This window comes from Chiloscyllium plagiosum, unplaced genomic scaffold (genome assembly GCF_037043375.1).
Source record: "Chiloscyllium plagiosum isolate Xiang-an unplaced genomic scaffold, Cpla_swu_hap1 HiC_scaffold_1, whole genome shotgun sequence".
NCBI classification, from domain to species: domain Eukaryota; kingdom Metazoa; phylum Chordata; class Chondrichthyes; order Orectolobiformes; family Hemiscylliidae; genus Chiloscyllium; species Chiloscyllium plagiosum.
In genome coordinates this window covers 10,962,828-10,985,281 of record NW_028270139.1, presented here as the reverse complement: position 1 = coordinate 10,985,281, position 22,454 = coordinate 10,962,828, and positions in this window count along the sequence as shown.

Here is a 22,454-nt window from a genome sequence, read left to right as displayed (position 1 = left end):
ATTCTGACTCCTCTCTGCAGTTGAAAAGCGATTTACAACAGATCTGACCATTAAAGGATTATTTACATTACATTATTTCTGGAGATGATCAGGTCACTGCATTGTGTCTTGAATGGCATGTGACTGTGGGGGAGTGGCTGGAAGTTGTCTTGTGAGTATTACTGACTGTGATGTAAAGATTTTATATAAAGGAAGGACTGTTCCTTTGTTCAGGGAGATTCTCTTGCCACGCTTCGCAGGCATTATGAAGAGTGTTAAGTCATCAGCCAAAGCTTGTAATTGCTTAATAAACTTTGGCTGTTCACAGAAGTTGGCCTATTGTAGTTGTATCAAGTGTATAAGAATCTCAAGAAAAAGAACCTAACACACCTACCACATTTCCAGGCAATCTATTCTATACCTTAAACACTTGGTGTGAAAAAGATTTTTCAAACATCACATTTGCTTAATTTACAGATCACTTTAAGTCTATCCCTCCTCATTCTTATTCCTTTCATGAGTAGCAACAGCTTGCCCATATTCCCTCACCGTGAAGCAAAGCTGACTGAACTGTACTTGCTGGGATTATTCTTGCAATGTTTGTGCGCTCACTCCCTTCGAAATCCTTGGATGTGTCTCATCCAATTCCGGTACCTTGGAGAAAGTGAGGACTGCAGATGCTGGAGATCAGAGTCGAGAGTGTGGTGCTGGAAAAGCACAGCGGGTCAGGCAGCATCCCGAGGAGCAGGAGACTTCCTGATGAAGGGCTAATGCCCGAAACATCGATTCATCTGCTCCTCAGATGCTGCCTGATTAGATTAGATTACTTACAGTGTGGAAACAGGCCCTCCAGCCTAACATGTCCACACTGCCCCGCCAAAGCGCAACCCACCCATACATTTACCCCTTACCTAACACTACGGGCAATTTAGCATGGCCAATTCACCTGACCTGCACATCTTTGGACTGTGGGAGGAAACCGGAGCACCCGGAGGAAACCCACGCAGACACGGGGAGAACGTGCAAACTCCACACAGTCAGTCGCCTGAGGCGGGAATTGAACCCGGGTCTCTGGCGCTGTGAGGCAGCAGTGCTAACCACTGTGCCACCATGCCGATCTGCTGTGCTTTTCCAATTCCAGTATCTTATCCACTTTAAGTACTAACAGTCAATCCCACTCATCTTCCTCATTAATTTTGAAGATTTAATGCAGCATTTTAGGAATTCCCTTCGTTTTAGCTGATAACTTTTTCTCATCATTTTTTGTCCCTTTCCTCTTTGCTTTCTCACCCATCCTCCCCAACGTGCTCAGTACTCCTATTGACTCTGTCGATTGTATTTTCTGTTCTCCCACCTGACATAAGAAAAGCTTTTCTTTCCAATGCTAATTTCCACCTGCTTGGTTATCCAGGGAACTCTCAATTTGTCTGTCCTAACTTTTCCATTCACGGGAATATACCCAAACAATTTGCTCTTTGAAGGTAACCCATTGTTCAGTTACTGTTCTTCCAGCCAACCTCTTATTCCAATCAATCCTGCTCAGCCTTGTCACATAGAAACGTAAGAGATAGAATCTGGTGTCGGCCATTGGACCATTGAGCCTGCTCCTCCATTCAATATGGCCATGCTGATCATTGAGTTCAATACCCTAATCCCACCAACCAAACCCCTTGACACCTTTAGTTGCAACGACCACATCTACCTCTTTCTTGAAAACACAGTGTTGGGCCCACAGCCACTTTCTATACTCATGAATTCCACAGGCTTACCAGCCTCTGCATGAAGAAATTTCTCCTCATCTCAGTCTTAAAACTATGAGTTTATCCTTAGATACGATCCCTGGTGCTAGACTCACCCACCATTGGGAGCTTCCTTTCTGCACCTAACCTGTCTAGTCCTGTTAGAATTTTATTGGTTTCTGTGACATCCTTCTTTACTCTTCTGAATTCCAGTGAATACGATCTTAACCAACTCAATGTTTCCTCATATATCAGTCACACCTGTTATGGACCAGGCCAGACCCCCCCTCAAAACATTTCAAGAAAGTAGTGTGGACCCTAACTTTGCTAGTTCCCTTAAGCAAATATTCCAGGAGTGATGCAGTTAGCCCAACCACTTAGTTTTAAACAAAACAGAATTTATTTGCAAGATTACTGGGGCGGCACGGTAGCTCAGTGGTTAGTACTGCTGCCTCACAACGCCAGGGACCCAGGTTTGATTCCAGCCTTGGGTGACTGTCTGTGTGGAGTTTGTATGTTCTCTCTGTGTCCGTGTGGGTTTCCTCCCGGTGCACCGGTTTCCTCCCACAGTCTCAAAAAATGTGCATGTCATGTGATTTGGCCATGTTAAGTTGCCCACAGTGTTAGGTGCATTAGTCAGAGGGAAATGGGTCTGGGTGGGTTACTCTTAGGAGGGTCGATGTGGACTTGGTGGGCGGAATGGTCTGTTTCAATACTGTAGGGAATCTAATTATTGAATGAAAGACAAACAAAAAAGAACAGGATATAGAATAACTTAATCTGTCCCAAAACCCAACAGACTATCCCAACTTAATGATGCTGTTCCAAGTTCCTGCAACAACCCCCATAAATACCCTTTGGCAAAAAAGGCAAAATCAAGCAAGGGGTCTTGCAGGAGAGAGAGAGTGAGAGATTCAGCACGGAACACTTTCTTCCACGCAGCTGATTCTTAGCCAACAGCCTCAAAACTGACTGCTTGCTCAAACTAAACCAAACCAAAGGGTAAGCTGAGCTGGGAGAACTGGCCACTCCCTTTTTGTTGTGCAAGCATTTGTTTTTTAACTTGAAAGCATTTGGCCTGAAGCAGTATCTGTTAGCTCGCTTCGAATTGACCCTCAAGCCCATCCAAGCCAGACCAATCAGCAACGCTGCATTTATGACACCTCTGAAATTTAAATAAAAACCAAGGGGAACATAACTTTGTTAAAGGAGCAGAATCATCACACACCATGCCAGGAATCAATTTGGTAAACCTTTGCTGCATTTTCTGTATATCATAAATGTCAGTCTTTAAATAAGGAGAACAAAATTGTGCAGGTTTGACCTCACAAATACCCTCCATAATTACAGAAAGACATCCTTGTTTCTGCACTCAAATCCTTTTGCTGTGAAGGCCAACATATACTTACCCTTCTTTATTGGATGCTACACTTCCACACTCACTTTCAGCGACTGGTGCATTAAGACACCCAGGTCATGTTGAACACTTCCCTAATTTACAGCCATTCAAATAAAAATCTGACTTCCTGTTTTTGCAACTGAAGTAAATGGTTATCCACATTTATCTTCATTATACTGCATCTGGCATGCATTTTCCCCTCTCACTCAGCCTGTCTAAACCATAGTGCAACATTTCTACATGCTCCTCACAGTTCACCCTTCCACCCAGCCTTGTGTAACCTGCAAATTTTTAGATATTACATTCAGTTCCCTCAAGCTTATGAATATTTATAGCAAATAGCTAGGATCCAACTAGAGATCTCTAGAGTACCCCACTAGTCATTGCCTACCATTCAGGAAAAGACTTATTTTTCCTAATCTTTGCTTCCACTCTGCCAAACAACTTTCTATCCATTTCAATACACAACCCCAATCCCAAGAACTTGAATTTTAATAGTAATCTCTGTCTTGGAACTTTGTTGAAAGTCTTCTGAAAGTCCAAATAAACCATATCCCCTGGCTCTCCATGGTCAACTTCTACATCCTTGAAGAGTTCTAGTAACTTGTCATGCCTGATTTCCCTTTTGTAAATCCATGCTAACTGATTCTACCACTGTTGCTGAAGTGTTTTGCTCTAACATTTTGATAATAGGTTCTAGCATCTTCCCCACTACCAATGTCAGACTCAGTGGTCTATAATTCCCACTGTTATCGCTAATCCCCTTTTAAAACAGTGGGGGTAACATCAGCTACTCTTTGATTTATTTGAACTATTGCAGAGTCCAAAGAACAAATGCATCCTTATTTCTAGGGTTTAAGTATACTCCTTAAGTATACACCTTACTTATACTTCTTAAGTATGCTGGGATATAGATTATCAGGCCCTGGGCATTTATCACCCTTCAATCCCATCAATTTATGAAACACCATTTCTCGACAAACACAGATTTGCTTCAGTTCCTCTCTCTCACTAAATCCTGTGTTCGTATAATTTCTGGTACATTTTTTGTATCCCCCTGTTGCGAAGAAAGAAGCAAAGTATGACCTTAGTTCCTCTGCAGTTATAAGGGGCATTTCTGAGGTCACACTTGGACTATTGTGTGTAGGTTTGTTCTCCTTATCTGGGGATGGATGTTCTTGCAACCGAGGAAGTGCAGCAAAGGGTTTACCAAATTTCCTTGCTCCCATTCATAAATACCCCCATTTCTGAATGCAAGGGACCTACATTAATTTTCACCAATCTTTATCTCTTTACATACTTATAGAAACTTTTGCACAGTCAGTTACGTTCCCAGCAAGCTGACTTTCTCACTGTATTATTCCCTTCCTAATAAATTCCTTTATCTCCCCTTTGCTCACTTCTAAACTGTTCCCAGTGCTCAGATCTATTTTTTTTTTCTTGCCAATACAATTTGTATCACCTCCCTTGTAAGCCATGATTTGGCCACCGTTCTCTTTGCACTCTTGCGTCAGACAGGATGAACAATTTTCATAATTCACACATTCGCTCTTTGTAAGTTCACCAAGAGTCCTCTCAAAATTACATGACCTAGTATTCGTACTAAATAATACCCAGACTAAGATGGCCTGTTCTGTAGTTGGCTCTTCAATATATTGGTCCAGAAAACCATCCTGTATCGACTTTAGAAATTCCTTCTCTATAGTATTGTGACCAATTTGATTCTCCCAATCTAGATGCAGATCCGAGAACCAGGAAAATCAACGTTTCGGGCAAAAGCCCTTCATCTGGAATCAACATCCTTGCAAATCTTTTCTGAACTCTTTCAAGTTTCACAACATCCTTCCAATAGGAAGGAGGCCAGAATTACACGCAATATTCCAAAAGTGGCCTAACCAACTCCTGTACTCAATACTCTGACTCGTTGCTCATTCCTATCCCGATGTCGTTCTGTGCAGACACAATGTTTTCATTTAAAACCTCTGCAATGATTTCTTCCTCCACACAGGGATTATCAATTTGGTCCCTACTCTTTCCCTGGTTATTCTCTTGTGCCTAATACACTTACAAAGCACCTTTGGAGAGGGGAGAGCTCTAGGCTCTTGGGACACTGGAATGAACTCTGGGGAAGATGACACCTGTACAAGTCAAACAGGTTGCACCTGAACAGATCTGGGGCAGAGGTCCTTGCAGGGCATTTTGTGTGTGCCTTTGAGAGGAATTTGAATTCAACAAAAAGAAATTAAGAAAGCAATCGGATAAGCAAAGAGGGGAATGGAAAAGCACTTGCTGGTAAAATGTGGGAGAATCCCAAGATACTCTATAAGTATATCAAGGGAACAAACCAGGGAAAGAGGAGGGCCAATTTGGCAATTTGTGGATGGAATCAGAGGATATTGGTGAGGTGATAAATGAGTCTCTTTACTCAGGAGAGGAGGATATAGGTGCAGAATTTGGGAAGAGGGACTGTGAGGTTCTTGAGCAGATTGATGCAAGGAGTGAGGTGCAGCATTCCTCGAATTTTCTTCCCAACTGCATAGGTTTCCGAGACCCATGTGTGGCAGAGACTTCAAGAATTGGAAGTCAATGCCACAATTAATATGCCAACAGTGATCGCCATACACAAAATATCAGTGTCTTGCAGCTTAGCGGGAATGTTTGTAAGGAGATGTTGGTGGGCTTCAAAGTGAAAAAGATCCTTAGGTCCAAATGATCTGTACCCCAGGCTGCTGTGGGAGATGAGGCAGGAACGCATAGGGCTTTGAGCCAAATTTTTAAATTTCTCCCTGGCCACAAGGGAGACGCCAGAGGACTAGGCAGCAACTCATGTGGTTCCTCTTTTCAAGAAGGGTGGTAGAGATAAACTAAGGAATTACAGACCAGTGAGTCTCACATCACTGGGAGGGAAACTATTGGAGAGAACAATGAAGGAGAAACTTAATCTCCAGTTAGAGAAGCAAAGTTTGATCAGGGATAGCCAGCATGTCTTGGACAGAGGGACGTCATTCCTAATAAATTTGATTGCATTTTTTGAAGTGATGGTCAGGTATGTAGATGAGGACAGTGATGTTGATATAGTTTATGTGAATATATCTTTGACAAATTCACACATGGGAGACAGATAAATAAGTTAAAAGCACATGGGATCCAAGGTAACTTGTCAAGTTTGATGTGAAATTGGTTTAGTGATAGGAGACGGTGGATGGTAAAAGGGTCTTTATGTGACTCGAGGTCTGTATCTAGTGATCGGTGCCGGGTCCCTTGTTGTTTGCGGTATATATAAACGATACAGAAGAGAACTTGGGAAGAGATGATAAGTAAGTTTGCGGATGGTGTCAAGGCTGGCCAGGTAGTTGACATTGAGTCAGAAGGTCTAAGGTTTACAGGAGGAGATAGACAAATTGGTCAGATGGATAGATTGTGGTGGATGGAATTGAAACCTAATAAATGTGAGGTGATGCACTTTGGAAGACGTAACAAGACAAAGGAATATTCAACGAATGGCAGCAGACTCGGAAGCCCAGAGGATCAGAGGGATCTTGGGGTGCTTGTCCACAGATCCCCAAGGGTAGCAGGAGAGGTTTATAGGGTAGTCAAGGGGGACAGGACACCTGGCATAGATTACATGAGCAGGGAGATTATGTTACAGTGGTACAAAATACTGGTTAAGCCAGATGATTGTGTACAGTTCTGGTCATCCTGGTATAAGGAGGATATGATTGCACTGGTACTGGTGCAGTGGAGTCCACCAGAATATTGTCTGTGACAGAGCATCTTTGATATGAAGAGAGGCTGGATAACTTTGGATTGTTTTCTTGACAGCACAGAAGGCTGAGAAGGGACCTGATTGAATGTATAAGATTATGAGGGGCACAGACACGGTGAATAGGGAGCAGCTGTTCTCCTTAAGGGTCATTAATAAGGGGGCAGAATTTGAAGGCAGGAGGTTTAGAGGGGATTGGAAGGAACCTAGTTTCACCCAGAGGACAGCGGGAATTTGGAATGCACTTCATGGGAGACGAGTCAAGCTAGGAAACCTTACAACCTTCTAAAAGTACTTGGAAGGGCATTTGAAATGTCATAACATTTAATGTGTAAATTTAAAGCAGATTTTTCAGGGCAGACTCTATCAGTCAAAGGCCTCTTCTGCTTTCCATGATGCGTATAACCCTATTATTTTTATACTACACATTTGCTTATAAATCTGTTATTCTGTCTGTCTCCCTTTGTACGTCTGTAGTATAGTCCAAACAGTGATTGCTCCTTTTTGTATTTAGATTCTTCCTACATGGTCTCATTTGATGAATCTTCCATGGTATCATCTCTCCTCACTTCAGTAACTGTCGACTTGCTCAAAATTATGACACCATCTTCTTTATTACAACCACCTCATCTCACTTCCAAAATTCTCTACCCCAGGATTCTGAGCTGCCAGTGCTGTCTCTCCCTCACCTATGTCTCCAATAATAGCAATTTTATCACATGCTTGTGATTTAGTCAACACAATGCATTTGCTTTACTCCTAAGTCTCCTTAAATTACATCAATGCCATGCAGCCTTGTCATGCTCCCTTGTGCCTTAACTTGACTATATTTGAACTGCCTTCTTGATTCTTCTTATACACTTGCCTGAACATAACCGCCCTACTGTCCCATCCCATCATCAAATTAAATTAAATCCTTACCAAACGAACCAGCTAACACCCCCCCCCCCCCCGCCAACTGATGTTTCTCCTATTCCTTTTTAGTCATAACCTGTCAGACTTGTGCAGTTCCCAAAGCCCTTCTTCCTGATGCAACTCTTTGGCCACATATTCATTGTTCTATCCACCTATTCCTCTGCTCCCTGGCATTTTGTTTTAATGCATTGATAGGGTGTGGCCATTGCTGAGTAGACCAGCATTTATTGTCCATCCCCAATTATCCGGAGGGCAGTGACAAGTCTGTCACATCGCTCTGGGTCTGAATTCAGATGTGGGCCAGACAAGATAAAGATGAAAGTGTCCTTCCCTAAAGGACATAAGTGAACCATACAATCGACAACAGGTTCATTAAACCTTTAATTCCATATTATTTAAATTGAATTCAAATTCCAACATAGTAATCCAGAGATTGGCACTTTTAGATGTCCTACTTCTTAATCTGTTGCCTAGCTCCCAAATTTCTCACTGACGTACCTCATACCTTCCTCCCCTTTGACTTGTGTTGCTGAATCACGATCTTTAACTGGTCATCCTCCACATTCCCTTACTTTAACTTTACTCTCCTTCCCTTCTCCCAGAATCCATTGGAAATAGGAACAGGAGTGGGTCATTTGGCATTGGAGGCAGCTCAGAGAACCTTAATTCAGATGATCCCTGGTACCCCTTGGCCCCCTCCACTATTCCATAGGATCACAGTTGAACTTCTCTTTCCCATACCACTTGAGTCCCCGACTGTTTAAGAATCTAGCTCAGCCTTAAACATACACGGTACTCTGCCCCCACACCTCTTTGTGACAAGGAGTTCTAACGATTCATAACCCCCCGAAAGAATAAATTCCTCCTCATCTCAGCAATACATTGGTGCTCCTTAACTCAGATCCCTCTGGTCCATGAGGGAAAACATCCTCTCAGCAATTACCTTGTCAAGCTCCTTAAAGATCTGATATGCTCAATAAGATCACCTCTCATTCAACTCAGCTCTAATGATTTGAGTCCCAAACCTTTTAACCTTCACTCATAAGAGAATCACTCTGTACCAGGGATCATCTGAATTAAGGTTCTCTGAGCTGCCTCCAATGTCATAGAGTCATAGAGATGTACAGCATAGAAACAGACCCTTCGGTTCAACTCGTCCATGCTAACAAGATATCCCAACCTAATCTAGTCCCATTTGCCAGAACTTGCCCCATATCCTTCTTAAACCTTTCCTATTCATTTCTCCATCCAAACACCTTTTAAATGTTGCAAGTGTACCAACCTCCACCATTTCCTCTGGCAGCTCATTCCATACACATACCACCCTCTGTGTGAAACAGTCGCCCCTTAGGTCCCTTTTAAATTTTTCCCTTCTCACCCTAAACCTATGACCTCCTCCACCCCAGGGAAAAGGCCTTGTCCATGACCCCCATGATTTAATAAACCTCTATAAGGTCATCCCTCAGCCTCTGACACTCCAGGGAAAACAACCCCAGCCTTTTCAGCCTCTCCCGATAGCTCAAAACCTCCAACCCTGGCAACATCCTTTCAATCTTTTCTGAAGTCTTTCACGTTTCACAACATCCTTCTGATATCAGGGAGACCAGAATTGGAATTTGAATAGTCCAAAAGTGGTCTAACTAATGTCCTTTATAGCTGCAACATAATCTCCCAATTCCTATACTTAATACTCTGACCATTAAAATAAAGCATACCAAACACTTTTGTCACTATGTTATCTACCTGTGACTCCATTTTCAAGGAGCTATGAATCTGCACACCAAGGTCTTTTTGTCAGCAACACTCCCCAGGACCTTACCATTAAGTGTATAAGTCCTGCTCTGATTTGCCTTTCCAAAATGCAGCACCTCACATTTACATAAAATAAACTCCATCTGCCACTCCTCAGTCCATTGGCCCATCTGATCAAGATCCCGCTGTAATCTGAGGTAACCTTCTTCGCTGTCTACTACACCTCCAATTTTGGTGTCATCTGCAAACTTAGTGACTATGCCTCCTATGTTCGCATCCAAATTATTTATATAAATTATGAAAAGCAGTGGATCCAGCACCAATCCTTGTGGCACTCCACTGGTCACAGGCCTCCAGTCTGAAAAGCAACCCTCCACCACCACCCTCTGTCTTCTACCTTCGAGCCAGTTTTGTATCCAAATGGCTAGTTTCCCCTGTATTCCAGGTGACCTAACCTTGCTAACTAGTCTACCAAGAGGAGCTTTGTCGAATGCCTTACTGATGTCTATATAGATCACATCCACTGCTCTACCCTCATCAATCTTCTTCGTTACTTCTTCAAAAAACTCAATCAAGTTTGTGAGACACGTTTTCCCACGCATAAAGCCATGTTGACTATCCCTAATCAGTCCTTACCTTTCCAAGTACATGTACATCCTGTCCCTCAGGATTCCCTCCAACGACACGCCCACCATTGACATCAGACTCACCGGTCTATAGTTCCCTGGCTTTTCCTTATTATCTTTCCGAAATAGAGGCACCATGTTAGCCACCCTCCAGTCGTCCGGCACCTCACCTGTGACTATTGATGATACAAATATCTCAGTAAGAGGCCCAGCAATCACTTCCCTAGCTTCCCAGAGAGCCCTAAGGTCCACCTGATCAGGTCTTGGGAATTTGTCCACTTTTAAAGAATTTTAAGACATGCAGCACCTCCTTCTCTGTAACATGGACATTTTTCAAGATGTCACCATTTATTTCCCCACACTCTTTATCCTCCGTGTCCTTTTCCACAGTAAACACCGAAGCAAAATATTTGTTTAATATCTCCCACATCTCTTGCAGTTCCACACGTAAGCTGCCTTGCTGATCTTGGAGGGGCCCTATTCTCTCCCTAGTTACCCTTTTGCCCTCAGTATATTTTTAAAATCCCTTTGGATTCTCCTTAACCCTGTTTGCCAAAGCTACCTCATGTCCTCTTTTTGCCCTCCTGATTTCTCTCTTAAGTATACCCCTACTGCCTTTATACTCTCCTGAGGATTCATTTGATCTCTGCTGTCTATATGTGTTTCCTAACCTCTGATCTGTTTGTGTAGCAACAATACTTATGGGCACAAGGAAAAACCCCAAAGGATAGCCCTCACCGTGTCTGACACCAATAAATCCAGTAAAAAACTGTCAGCCTATCTGCTTGATCTTCTGTTATGGCTAAAGTACAACAGATACATGTCTTTGTACTTAAGTGATCATTCATTGTGCAGCTAAGAGTCTAATTATCACCTAAAAGCAAATTGACCACCCATTACTTTGATTGTCTCCTAGGAAAATAGGTGACAGATTGGGATGGACAGGAGTGCCTCTAAAATGGCATTGCTAGACATGGAACTACACTGCTAACCATCAAATGTTGCTGCACGAAACAATGAACCAGTCTTGGGTTAATTGCCAGAATTATGAGCATGTGGATATTTCACTGAATGAACATAGCCAGGCAGGAGGCTGGAAGAACACAGCAGGGCAGGCAGCATCTGGAGGTGGAGAAGCTGATGTTTTGGGTGTAACCCTTCTCCGGAGCAGATTGTACAGAAAGAGTAATGCCTTTCAGAAAAGGCGGCTGTAGAGACCTTCTGAAGAGAGCAATCAGCGGGAATAAATCTAGGGAAACCTTGGAGTGTGGAAACTCGGACCAATTATCAGGTTTAACAGGCCGGCTGCTCACAGTAACAATATAACCGAAAGGAACACTTAAGTGGCACTTAATGTTTCAAATTATAAATGAATCAACACACTCATAAATCTGAAATGTTTTGAATTTGGGAGCACTTAGTAGACAACAGCTGTCATGCATCTTCCTCTAATGCATGGAGTACTTGAAAACCATTTGTCTTCAACATCTTATTCAGAGAAATGGATAATTTATTTTCCAAGAAACAAACTAAGTATGAAGAATGGCCTTGAAGAAGTCTTGCTTTCTCGTACGAGTTGTTCAGTTGTACACAGAGCAGGTGGAATATAGGTTTATGCCTGGATTCCCCTCATTATTCCAAATCTTAACAGATAGCTCTACAAAAGGGTTATTTACAATCATGTTCCTCTTGCAGAGGTTTCATAACTTTTGAAAACATGTACATTTTAATCCTGCATTCAATTCTGATCTCCCTGCTATTGGAAAGAGGTTGTGAAACTGGAAAGGGTTCAGAAAAGATTGACAAGGGTGTTGCCAGGGTTGGAGGGTTTGAGCTACAGGAAAACGATGAATAGACCATGGCTATTTTCCCTGGAGTGTCAGAGGCTGAGGGGTGATCTTATAGAAGTTTGTAAAATCATGAGGGGCATGGGTAGGGTGAATAGCCAAGGTCTTTTTCCCAAGGTGGGGGTGTCCAAAGCTAGAGGGCATAGGTTTAATGTGAGAGGGGAAAGTTATAAAAGGGTTCTTAGGGGCAACTTTTTCACCCAGAGGGTGGTGCATGTATGGAATGAGCTGCCAGAGGAAGTGGTGGGGGCTGGTGCAATTGCAACATTTAAAAGGCATCTGGATGGGTATATGAATAGGAAGGGTTTAGAGGGATATGGGCCAAATGCTGGCAAATGGGACTAGATTTATTTTGGATATCTGGTCAGCATGGATGAGTTGTACCGAAGGGTCTGTTTCCATGCTGTACAGGTCTATGACTCCAATTAAAACATAATTTATGGTCACCTTGAGAAACCAGAGATATTTTGTCACATTGGAAGCCTGTGCAGAATAGACCTGAAGCACATATTAAGTGGGCAGCATGGTGGCTCAGTGGCTAGTGCAGCTGCCTCATAGCACCAGGGTCCTGGGTTCGATTCCAGCCTCGGGTGACTGTCTGTGTGGAGTTTGCATATTCTCCCCGTGTGTGTGTGTGTGGGTTTCCACACACAAAGATGAGCAGGTTAGGGGTGAATTGGTCATGCTAAATTGCCCACAGTGTTCAGGGATGTGTAGGGGGTTAGGTGCATTAGTCAGGGGTTAATTGTAGGGCACTGGGTCTGGGTGGGTTACTCATCAGCGTGGACTTGTTGGGCTGAAGGGCCTGTTTCCACACTGCAGGGAATCTATGACATTCACCCAAGACACAATAAATAGTTGGGCTCAGGGCCCTTGATCTATAAAACCATCAATGGGGTGACCAGCTGCAGCCAAGCCTTGTGAAAAATCTGCCTTTTTCCAAAGCTGAATTAGTCTGTATGTAAATCCTGAGAAGATGGGATGTGTACTTGAGGATGAAGAAGGGAGGGTTGTGTGAGGGAGGTGGGATGGTGGTTGTTGCCTTCCTCAGAATAGGAGTATCCCTCAGTATTTGTACGAGGTCAGAGTGAACAATTCTGCCCGTTTGGCTCCATGAAAACTAAAATATGGAGAACTCAAGTTAGCTTTCTTGTGATGGATGTGTGCTCAGGCCAATTAATACACCATTTGGAGTATGTCTCCAGATCAATTACTATGGTGCTATCACATGCTTTGAATTTTGCAGCTAAGAAAAATGCATGACAAAGTCCATTGCATCTTCTAGATTTCTGTGAGGGAGTTCACCACAACTTGGGAATAAATGCATTAAAGAATAAGGAAAAACTTGGTGTGACTTCTTTTTAATTATTAGTAATTTTATTTCTGATCAGTTATGTAATCCTTACCACATGTGAGCACATACTTGAATTGTATTTTATAAAGGCATGGCACTAGTTTTTTTTTCTGTTTTTTTTAATTCTACACCTCCACTTATAATCTAGAATTTTCTTTTTAACAACCTTGACACCTAATTGTATCATGTTTTAGGATTTATATGTATAACAATATAAGAAATAGGAGCAGGAGTAATTTATTCAGACTCGCAAACCTGTTCCATCATTTTGTGAGATTATGACTTATCTCCTGTATCAATGCCATTAGCCTGCACCATCCCCTCAATGTTATTACCATGTACAAATCTATCAATCTCAGTCTTCAACGTACCTAATGACAGTGCCTCCAAAGCCCTTTGATGCAGAGAATTTCAAAGATTCTCCAATCTCAGAGTTAAAAAATGCTTCCTTATCTCCTCTGTAAAAAGCCCATCCCTTATTCTGAGACTCGCTCCTCAGTTAGGCATGCATATACCTGCCGATCTGTGCAAGAATTTTATACGTTTGAATGAGATCATCTCTCATTCATCTAGTTTTCTGAAAATACCAGTCCAGTCTATTTAACCTCTCCTCCACTGAACAATCTGTCGACCCAGGAATTGCTCTCGTGATACGTCTTTGCACTCGCTGCATGGCAAATATAGCTTTACTTAGTTAAAAGCTGAAAGAGATGCAGATGCTGGTAACAAAAGCAGAAATTGCTGGAAAATCTCAACAAGTCTAGCAGTGTCTATGGAGAGTAATGAGCTAACGTTTCAGGTCCAGTGACCCTTCAAAACTGACAGTAGTTGCGGAAAAGTTGGTGAAGATGGGGAGGTGGTAAGGAATAAACTATAAGTGGACGTAGAGCCCAAAGAGAGAGGACAGTTGGACAGACTAAGGATTGGATATTGGTAAGCTGAGGAAAATGAATAGCAGCTAATGGAGACTATGAGTGGCTAATAATGGGTAGTGTATAATCACAGACCATGTGATACCAAGACTGGTTGGGCTGAAGGGCCTGTTTTCACACTGCAAGTAATCTAATGTAATGTTTAAAAAGACCTGGTGTGTGGGTTTTGGGGTAAGGACATGGAGGAAGTTGCCTCAAACCCTAAAACTGTTGAACTCGACATCGAGTCCAAAAGGCTAATGAGTTCCCATTTGGAAAATACGGTGCTGGTCTTCCAGCTTGTGCTGAGCTTTGCTGGAACACTGGAGCAAGCCTGAGGCAGAGATGTTAGCCAGGGAAAAGGGTAGTATTTTTACCTGGTAGGCAACTGGAAAATGTTTTGTGAACAGGATATAGACATTCTGCGAAACGGTCACCCAGTCTATGTTTTGTTTCCCCAATTTAGAGGCAATCACGACAGAGCCATATCAGTTGCAGGGAAATTGCTCAAATGTATACCGAGAGTTCTGAGATAATGCATGTTTCGGCAATGCAATTTGGCTAGAACGTCACTGAAGAATTAGGGAACAGTATTTTCGAGAATGCTTGCCTCTGTTCGCAGTAGCGTGATTCCAGTGGGGATCACGTGCTTCATTCTACGCATGTACCGAGGTCCACGCTAAAATCGCTGGGCCATTCTGCGCATGAGTCAATGTCGAGAGAGCAGCTTTCTATGAGAGCTACGATACAGAGAGCGGTTTTCTTACATTTCTTTAATGTGCTGTGTTAAATTACTTTTGTTTCATTAATAAACATGATTTCAACTTGCATTCAGGCAGAGTTATACATTGTGTTCGACTTCTGGGTGATTTTGAGACATTGTAAGTGATACTTTTTGCTGGTCTGCCCTTCACCCACTTTTCCCATACACCTCCATCATTTCTATTAAGCCATTTTCTATTAGGTAAGGTTTCAGTGGAATGCAACTGTGGAATTATACGAGAACTACCTGTTATAAAGGATGTGTTAACAAGACACATAAAATGAATTCCTGAAGAAGGGCTTATGCCCGAAACGTCGATTCTCCTGTTCCCTGGATGCTGTCTGACCTGCTGCGCTGTTCCAGCAACACATTTTCAGCTCTGATCTCCAGCATCTGCAGACCTCACTTTCTCCACATAAAATAATGGCCAGGTTCGGAAGAGTCAATATGGATTAATAAAAGGAAAATCACGTTTGACAAACCTGTTGGAGTTTTTTGAGGGGAAGAGATAAGGAGATGTGGTACATTTAGGTTTTCAGAGGCATGTATCTATTACATGTTAGATAAGAAGATCAAACTGCACACAATATTCCAAGTATTGCCTCAATAAGGCTCTACATACATGCAGTAATACATAGAATCATAGAGTCATAGAGATGTACAGCACGGAAATAGACCCTTCAGTCCAACCCGTCCATGCAGACCAGGTATCCCAACCCAATCTAGTCCCACCCGCCAGCACCCGGCCCATATCCCTCCAAACCCTTCCTATTCATATACCCATCCAAATGCCTTTTAAATGTTGCAATTGTATCAGCCTCCACCACATCCTCTGGCAGCTCATTCCATACACGTACCACCCTCTGCGTGAAAAGATTGCCCCTTAGGTCTATTTTATATCTTTCCCCTCTCACCCTAAACCTGTGCCCTCTAGTTCTGGACTCCCCCACCCCAGGGAAGAGACTTTGTCTATTTATCCTATCCATGCCCCTCATTATTTTATAAACCTCTATAAGGTCACCCCTGACCCTCCTATGCTCCAGAGAAAACAGCCCCAGCCGATTCAGCCTCTCCCTATAGCTCAAATCCTCCAACCCTGGCAACATCCTTGTAAATCTTTTCTGAACCCTTTCAAGTTTCACAACATCTTTCTGATAGGAAGGAGACCAGAATTGAATGCAATATTCCAAACGTGGCCTAACCAATGTCCTGATCAGCCGCAACATGACCTTCCAACTCCTGTACTCAATGCTCTGACCAATAAAAGAAAGCATATCAAACGTCCTCTTCACTATCCTATCTACCTGCAATTCCACTTTCAAGGTGCTATGAACCTGCACTCCAAGGTCTCTTTGTTCAGCAATACTCCCTAGGACCTTACCATTAAGTGTATAAGTCCTGCTCAGACTTGCTTTCCCAAAATGCAGCACCTCGCATTTATCTGAATTAAACTCCATCTGCCACTTCTCTGCCCATTGGCCCATCAGGTCCAGATCCTGTTGTAATCTGAGGTAACCCTCCTCGCTGTCCACTACACCTCCAATTTTGGTGTCATCTGCAAACTTAATAACTGTACATCTTATGCTCACATCCAAATCATTTATATAAATAACAAAAAGTAGTGGATCAAACAACGATCCTTGTGGCACTCCACTGGTCACAGGCCTCCAGTCTGAAAAACTACCCTCCACCACCACCCTCTGTCTTCTACCTTTGAGCCAGTTCTGTATCCAAATGGCTAGTTCTCCCTGTATTCCGTGAGATCTAACCTCATTAATCAGTCTCCCATGGGGAACTTTGTCGAACGCTTTACTGAAGTCCACATAGGTCACGTTCACTGTTCTGCCCTCATCAGTCTTCTTTGTTACTTCTTCAAAAAACTCAATCAAGTTTGTGAGACATGATTTCCCACGCACAAAGCCATGTTGACTATCCCTAATCAGTCCTTGCCTTTCCAAATACATGTACATCCTGTGCCTCAGGATTCCCTCCAACAACGTGCCCACCACCGACATCAGGCTCACGGTCTATAGTTCCCTGGCTTGTCCTAACCACCCTTCTTAAACAGTCGCACCACGTTAGCCAACCTCCAGTCTTCCAACACCTCATCTGTGGCTATTGATGATACAAATATCTCAGTAAGAGGCCCAGCAATCACTTCCCTAGATTCCCACGGAGTTCTAGGGTACACCTGATCAGGTCCTGGGGATTTGCACAGTAATATGGACATTTTTCAAGATGTCATCATCTATTTCCGTACAATCTATGTCTTCCATGTCCTTTTCCACAGTAAACACTGATGCAAAATACTCGCTTAGCATCTCCCCCATTTCCTGAGGCTCACAACAAAGGCCGCCTTGCTGATCTTTGAGGGGCCCTATTCTCTCCCTAGTTACCCTTTTGTCCTTAATGTATTTGTAAAAACATTTTGGATTCTCCTTAACCCTATTTGCCAAAGCTATCTCATGTCTCCTTTTTGCCCTCCTGATTTCCCTCTTAAGTATAATCCTATTGCCTTTATACTCTTCTAAGGATTCATTCGATCTATCCCGTCCATATCTGACATATGCTTCCTTCTTATTCTTAACCAAACCTTCAATTTCTTTAGTCATCCAGCATTCCCTATACCTACCAGCCTTTCCTTTCACCCTGACAGGAATATACTTTCACTGAACTCTCGTTATCTCATTTCTGAAGGCTTCCCATTTTCCAGCCATCCCTCTACCTGCGAACATTTGCCCCAATCAACTTTGAAAGTTCTGGCCTAATACCGTCAAAATTAGCTTTCCAATTTAGAGCGTCAACTTTTAGATCTGGTCTATCCTTTTCCATCACTATTTTAAATCTAATAGAATTATGGTCACTGACCCCAAAGTGCTCCCCCACTGACACCTCAGTCACCTGCCCTGCCTTGTTTCCCAAGAGTAGGTCACGTTTTGCACCTTCTCCAATAGGTACATCCACATACTGAATCAGAAAATATTTTTGTACACACTTTACAAATTCCTCTCTGTCTAAACCTTTAATACTATGGCAGTCCCAGTTGATGTTTGGAAAGTTAAAATCCCCTACCATAACCATCCTATTATTCTTACAGATAGCTGAGATCTCCTTACAAGTTTGTTTCTCAATTTCCCTCTGACTATTAGGGGGTCTATAATACAATCCCAATAAGGAGATCATCCCTTTCTTATTTCTCATTTCAACCAAAATAACTTCCCTGGATGTATTTCCTCCCTCAGTACAGCTGTAATGCTATCCATTATCAAGAGCACCACTCCCCCTCCTCTCTTGCCTCCCTTTCTATCCTTCCTGTAGCATTTGTATCCTGGAACATTAAGCTGCCAGTCTTGCCCATCCCTGAGCCATGTTCCTAGAATTGCTATGACATCCCAGTCCCATGTTCCTAACCATGCCCTGAGTGCATCCTAATTTCCTGTTCGGCCTCTTGCATTGAAATAAATGCATGTTAATTTGTCAGCCCTATCTTGTTCTCTGCCTTGTCCCTGCTTTCCCTGACCATTTGCCTTGCTCCTTTTCCCAACTATATCAATTTCAGATTGATCTCTTTCCTGATTATCTCCCTAATTCCACCTCCACCCCCCTCCTCTTACTAATTTAATTTCTCCCAAGCAACTCTAGCAAATCTCCCTGCCAGTATATTAGCCCCTTTCCAATGTAGGTGTAATCCGTCCTTCTTGTACAGGTCACTTCTAACCCAGCACAGATTCCCATGATCCAAAAATGTGAATCCTTTTCCCTTACAACAACTCCTCAGCCATGCATTCATCTGCTCTATTCTCCTATCCCTACCCTCACTAGCTCACAGCACCGGGAGTAATCCAGATATTACTACTCTCGAGGACCTCCTTTTTAAGTTCCTTCCTAACTCTCTGTAATCTCCCTTCAGAATCTTAACCTTTTCCCTTCCAATGTCATTATTCTAATGTGTACAATGTCCTCCTGCTGGTCCCTCTCCCCCTTGAGAACATTCTGCACCCTCTCTGAGACATCTTTGATCCTGGCACCAGGGAAACAACACACCATTCTGATTTTTCACTGCTGGCCACAGAAATGTCTGTCTGTACCTCGGACTAGAGAGTCCCCTCACGCAATCAATCTCTTGGAAGCCGACGTACCCCTCATTGTATTAGAGCCAGTCTCAATACCAGACACTTGGCTGTTCATGCTACATTCCCCTGAGAATCCATCACCCCTTACATTTTCTAAAACAGCATACCTGTTTGAAATAGAGAGACTCCTGCACTACCTGCCTACCTCTCTTACCTTTCCTGAAGTTAACCCATCTATGTGACTGTACCTGAGACTTTACCCCCTTCCTGTAACTGCCATCCATCACATCCCCTTGCTCTTGTAAATTCCTCATTACCTCTAACTGTCTCTCCAACCGATCCATTCAATATGATAGGATTCACAACCAACGACATTTATTACAGCTATGTTCCTCAGTAACATGTAAAATCTCCCTCAACTCCCACATCCGACAAGAAGAGCATATCATTCTACTAAAGGCCATTTTTATTCTTCAATCTACAGACCCAGAAAATAGCACTGTCTTATTCCACTACGAAATACTATTCCAGGCTAACATAATACTTATGACTTATATTTTTAAGATTAATCAAGAGACATATCTCAATATAACATTTAATCAAGAAAGACCCACTCTACTCACTACTGCAGACATACTGTAAGACCACACTTAAAAATATTCACTTTTCTGTTTCTGTGCTGTGACCTCTCCCAAACAGGTTCCTCCAAGATCAGTTGTGAATTTCACTATTTGCTAATTGTCCCGGACACGTTCTGAGGTCATGAATTCAAACAGCAAAGGCATTAACTGTGCAGGTTCACTGCTGTGTCAGTTAGCAATGTGGGTCTCTCTCACTCTCTCTGCCTCCTGCACTGACCTCATGATGTGCTTCCTTTGTCTGTTGCACTCCCTTTTAAAAGTGCTGTTGTTTTGACTTTATTTTTTCTCCAACGTTCCAAAACAATGCAACAGCTTATAAAACAGTAATTGCTGCTCCTGGAATTCAAGGAAATCACCTCCAACATCTAAAATACCTCAAAAAAGGAGCAGCCTGTTACAGCCAGAAATTTGTCCCATCCTCTATTTGGATTACCCAGAATCCTGATTCACACTGACTTCATTATCTTGTTCCTTACATGATTCAGTTGCTACCTCCATACTCGGCGAAAGTGAGCACTGCAGATGCTGGTTATCAGAGTTGAGAGTGTGGTGCTGGATAAGCACAGCAGGTCAGGTAGCATCCGAGGAGCAGGAGAGTCGACGTTTCGGGCAAAAGTCCTTCATCAGGACTGACTGAGGGCTTTTGCCCAAAACTTTGAGTCTCCTGCTCCTCGGATGCTGCCTGGCCTGTTGTCTTTTTCCAGAACCACACTCTTGACTACGTCCATATCGGCCACTAACCTCCTCATTCGGTTCCCATCCCCCTGCTGCATTAGGTTAAAACCTCCCCAACAGTGTTAGCAAAAGCACCCCCGAGGACAATAGTTCCAATCTGGCCCAGGTGTAGACCATCCAATTTGTAATAGTCCCACCTCCCCCAGAACCGGTCCCAATGTTCCAAAAATCTGAACCCCTCCCTTCTGCACCATCTCTCAAGTCAAGCATTCATCCTGCCTATTTTTTCATTTCTACTCTGACTAGCACGACACACTGGTAGCAATTCTGAGATTACTACCTCTGAGATCCGACTTTTTAACTTGGCTCCTAATTCTCTAAATTCTGCTTGTGGACCTCATCGCAATTTTTTCCTATATCGTTGGTGGCTATGTGCATCATGACAGCTGGTTGTGACCATCACATGTTAATACTCCAACCTAGGCTGATGTACACATGAACATTCAGGCCCACTAACACATTCCGAAAGAGATGAATTTGGCTTTGTAACCCTTGTCTTTATGTATTCTTCAAAAGCAAAAACACAACATATTCCTGCAGTTTGTGATGTAATCCACAGAGGCTAGATTTCTGAGGTGGGGGTTAGTCCATCCTTTTGTAATCACAAGGAATCATGGTCCAGTCTATTTTCAGTTGCCTCATTTCCCCCTTATCAGGGTCCATTGTTTGAAGTTCTTTTTGCTTTCATAAGTTTGAAATACTGTGGGTCCCTCTCTCTCTATAGGCAGCCCACTTCATTTATATCAACAGTCATTTGGGTGGATCAGTGATTCAGTGGTTAGCATTGCTGCCTCATTGCACCAGGGGCCTAGGTTCGATCCCAGCCTTGGGTGACTGTCTGTGTGGAGTTTGCACATTTTCTCCATGTCTGCATAGGTCTCCTCTGAGTGCTCTAGTTTCCTCCCACAATCCAGAGATGTGCAGGTTGGGTGGATTGGCCATACTAAATTGCCCATAATGTCCAGGGATATGGTGGCTCGGTGGACTAGCCATGGGAAATGGAAGGTTATGGGGTAGGGGTGGGTCTGGGTGTGTGGGATGGTGTTCAGAGGGTTGGTGTGGACATGACAGGCTGAAGGGCCTGTTCCCACACTGCAGGCTGCACGTTTTTAAAACAAAAAAAAAATTAGAATTACAAGTTTAAAATGTCCACAGTGCACTGGGATTCTGACTTGCAGTCATGACACAGCCAAATCATATGTATAAATTTCTATCTGAGCTAACAATTCATTGTGACTTTTTAAAAATTTGTCTATTACTGTAGCACCATCAACCCTTTTCAAAATCCTGCTGTTTATGGTCTGATGTCTTACTATTTTAGTCCTTATCAAGTCCAACTCTTCATACTTCACTTTGTGTTCTGTTTGTGTCCATTTCACACTCTATCTATGCTGATACCTCCAATGAATGGTGTCAATCAATGATAATTGTTATGGTAGTCAGAACTAAGATTAGCTTTAAATTCCAGATTTATTAATTGAATTCAAATTTTGCTGCTGCGATGAGATTTGAACTCTTGTTCCCAGAGTATTAGCCTGAGTAACTGCCACTTCAGCATTTCCCCTTTAATTCCACTGACGTCCATCTTCTTCTCATGTGATGTACTTCTTTGAATGACTTCTGAAATCTCTTAAATAATTTGCTGTGCCACCGTGATTTACTTTCTCCATCACCTCATCAAAGAATTCAGTCAAGTTTGTCTGTCATGGTTCACAAGACGTCTGTTGTGGTTTTGCTCTCAAGACAAAGCTTTTCACTGTGCCTCGGTACACGTGATAATAAATCCGATTCAATTCAATTCACATTTTACCATGCTGACTTTCTTTGATTAATCGATGACTTTTCACCATATTATTGTTTCTGATAATAACTTCAGATGAACTTACTCACCACCCTATCGTTTCCTGATATGTCCCTCTCCACTTTCTTGCATAGTGGTATGACATTAGCAACTCTC